We start from the raw sequence: 4,241 nt of genomic DNA, 5'->3' as shown, positions 1-4,241 counted from the left end.
CAAAAAGTTAAAATATGGAGATAAGAGGTTTCTGCCCGACAGCAACAATTTACAATTTAGGCATTTAGCAGACACTCTTAATCCAGAGCGACTTACATTAAGCAAGAACAAAAAAGCATGGCAATTATACATCACATATATGTATAACATGAAACATGTGTAAGCTAAGAATGTAACAGTGGAATATCTATAATGAAACTGTCCATATACTATAAAGTGCTATGTCTACATACAATGCTATTCTAGTGCTGTCTATACATAAAATGCTATAAGTCTGTATAACATAATTATGCTATCTATAAGTCTACATAAAGTGCTATCTAAGTTACATAAGTTGAGCCTTTGCACATGTCGCTATGCATCAGCTTGTTCCAGTCGAAGCTACAGAGTATCTGAGTGTATAATGAGCGTAAGGTCAACAGCACTTAATTAGCCTATGTCTTTCTCATAGCTTGAACAGCGTCTGGCGTGTCTGGAACACAACGCAGCAACGCAACTCTCGCTGAGCCGAAGGCTGTTAAACCGTCACACCTGCCTTGTTCCTTCATGGACGACTGCACTCTACGTTGTGACCAAAACAAAGATGGAACCTTTCAGCAAGGTTAAATGAAAACCATGAACCGGCACTCATGTGGAACTATCTGAGATCACTGTCTCAGGTGGTCTTCCCTCTCTTCCTGTTATGTCAGCTGTTCCAGTGATAGCATATAGGCAACCTATAGGATTGAACCTCAAACCAATTGCAACACAAACTCTTTCAACTTTATTTGTTTCATAAATATGTCACTAATAACATATCAAAAGTCGTAAGAAATCTGAGTAGGGGAACATAAACATGTTAAGCATGTTTTCTTGTCTAATTTCCACACAAAAGGTTCAGAACTTTTTTATTTAACCTTTATTTAACCAGTAAAAACCACATTGAGACTGAAGTCTCTTTTACAAGTGTGAACTGGCCAGAACAATAGGCAAAATAAGTGACACAACTCTGCCAGTAAACAAAAAAACAACAAAAAAAAACAGGACAGACATACAATGCTCATAAATACAGTACCCACTACCAAAGAAGCTAAAAGGGAGAACAGGAACGCGACCAGTAAGGACTAAAAGATCTAAGCAACGGAAATTGCTAGTCGACTAAAAAAAAGCAAGCAGACAGTTGCTATACGTCAAAGCAGGAGCAGTGTATGGGAAGTGTGCCCATGGCAATCCATTTAAAGCTCACTAGGGGAATCACAGCAGCCAGTTTGAGTCTGGACTGTAGGTCATTCCAAGACCAGGGTCCGAAATAAGCGATGCTTTTTTTCCCAGCCTCAGATTTTGTTGGGGGCACGACATAGCGTAACCAACCATTTGATCTGAGGTTGAGAGAGTTTTGGACAAGTTCAAATTTAGAACCAATGTAACATGGGAGGTTACCAAGAATGGCTTTATAAATGAGAGTATACCAATGTAGCAACCTGCGAGACGTTAAGGAATACCAACCCACGAGGGCGTACAGAGTACAGTGATGAGTCCTATAGGGGGAATTGGTTATAAACCTCAATGCAGCATGAAACAGGGGGTCAAGTTTGCTCAGAGTTGAGGAACTAGCAAAGCGGTAGACAGTATCTCCATAATCAAGCTGCGACATGAAAAGGCCTGTAACCAGCTTTTTGCGAGAAGCATTAGAAAAGCAGGACTTCATTCTGTAGAAGAAGCTCAGTGTGAACTTAAGCTTTTTTGCCAAGGTGTCAATGTGGTGTTTGAAGTTTAACTTGTTGTCCAACCAAATCCCAAGATATTTATACAACTCAACCCATTCGATGGATACTCCATCCAGAGTGGTGATATTTGAGGGGACATTGACTAGGCTATTTGGAGAAAATAGCATGGCCTTGGTTTTGTGGCCGTTTAATAGCAATTTGCTGTTTAGCAGTTCATGCTGCAAGGAGACAAAGTCAGAGGCCAAGTTTGACACTGCCACATCAAGTGAGGGGGCACAGGAATACAGAATTGTGTCATCTGCATACATATGATACCTACTATGCTTGGATTGACTACAAATATGGTTCACATACAGCAGAAAAAGCAAAGGTCCTAGAATGGAACCTTGAGGGACTCCTTTCTCTAGGGTGATAGAGTCAGACAGTGTGTCACCAAATTTAACACACTGTGTGCGGCCAAATAAGTAGCATTTAAACCAGCCTAGCACATTATGGCGAAAACCAGTATTCGAGAGGACATTTAGCAAAACATGATGGTCCACGGTGTCAAATGCCTTGCTAAGGTCAATGAATAAGGCTGCACATAACGATTTTGAGCCCAGGGCATCCCTGATGTCATCCATGACATTAAGGCATGCTGTCACAGTACTATGTTTTGCCCTGAAGCCAGACTGCATTGGGTTTAGAATCGTATGTGCATCAAGAAAGAGTTTAACCTGAGTCGATACTTGGCCCTCCAAAATCTTAGCCAAGGCTGAGAGGTTGGAGATAGGCCTGTAGTTATTGACGTCACAGGGGTCGCCAGCCTTGAGAAGTGGTGAAACATGAGCCTGTTTCCACACTTCTGGTAAACTCTGAGTAGTTAAAGAGAGATTAAAAATGTCAGTGATCGGTTGTGCAATCACCAAGGCCGAAATTCTTAGAAAATAAGGGTCGAGACCATCTGGACCAGAGGACTTTTTTGGGTCAAGTGTGGACAGGGCACGCAACACATCTGGAACTAGAATACTGTCCAATCAACCAGAAACGGTGTTGGAAGCAGGGTGTGAAATAAATAAATAAGGCTATATATTTACAGTATGCACTTGGTTTTTATGTTAATTTCATATTGTGCATTATTATGTGAAGTACTGTTCATATAATTGTGTTGATGTGAAGCACTGCATTTTCTGTATGAAGGAATAATTATGTTTATCATCATCATCATTATCATCATCATCATCATCATCATCATCATCATCATCATCATCATCATCATCATCATCATCATTATCATTATAATCATTATAATCAGACCATTTAGTTTTTGTATTACTAAACCCCAAAATAGGATAACTGTGTGGTATAAATGTACTGTGGACCACATCCAATATGTCCAATAGTGGTACCATCACTCAAGCTATACTCAAGAGGATCTGATGTATTGTCAGATAGCACATAGCCATGCCCTTGTCTCTGGTCCTATACGTCGAAGAGGCAGGCTTATTGGTATTGGTGTAATAATAATAATAATAATAGCTGTTTGGTTGAACGCAGAGCCATAGAGTATAAGACAGAGTTACGACATTGTGGGGGGAGAAAACAGCCTGGTCACGTGGTTCATGTACTCGCGCGAGCCCATAGAATCCAATGTATTCCGTAAACATCCGGTTGTCAACCAATAGAAGTCAATGTAGAAGACTGGCTCCATGAAGTGAACAGAGTTGTCGTAACTCTGTCTTACTCTATGGCTCTGGTTGAACCGGTCCTATGTCATGTTAAAACACAGAGGCACGCCAGAAGCACTTTTACATTACCTCACATTACCTATCCGACAAAAAATACATATCCATACTGTCCTACTATGCTCCGCAAAGAAATGAGCAGACACGATTGGAACACTATACACTTTAAGCTGATAAATGGGTAATCATTGGCTGGGGACAGGGAGAGACCACCTGTTAATTAAAGTAGTAAAGTCATATTCCAGAGCAATGGACAGAGGTTTCTGTCTCATTGCAGTGATTAGGAGAGGCTGCTCTGGGTCTCTCTTTTTACTTGACACAAAACAGCAGACGTACCAGTAATCAAAGCCTTGCATGTCCGTAGTCTGTCCCTAATTATGCAGCACTATTGTTGCAAAATAAATGAGTAAAGGCCTGATTCTGTTCAGTGCTGACCAAATGGCTGTTCATTCATCATCAGTAGGCAGGTTTGGTCATTTCAAAACAAGACTTTTTTTTTAAATGCTTTTGATGCCAGAACAATGAGCTTTAGTTTCTGTTTGGGTTTTTGATTAATTGTAGGCATGTCTGAACTGTCCACAGTCCACCAATGAAAACACAGAAATGGTGGCATCTTATAGTGAACATTAGTGAGGACCAATTACAATATATGGAAGAAAAGGTTGAACATGTGCGAAGAGTTAAGTCTGATTATATCAATTAGCCACGAGTGACGCGACCCTGTTGTCTGCCCCCACGAGGGGAGGGGCTGGAAGGTGCAACTCGGCTTGTGATTGGATGAGACGGGCCATGTGGGTCAGTAGGTTATATA

This window comes from Protomyctophum parallelum, assembly GCF_964188405.1.
Source record: "Protomyctophum parallelum genome assembly, chromosome: 19".
NCBI classification, from domain to species: Eukaryota; Metazoa; Chordata; class Actinopteri; order Myctophiformes; family Myctophidae; genus Protomyctophum; species Protomyctophum parallelum.
The sequence above is the reverse complement of the archived record's forward strand: the minus strand, read 5'-3'. Positions refer to the sequence as shown.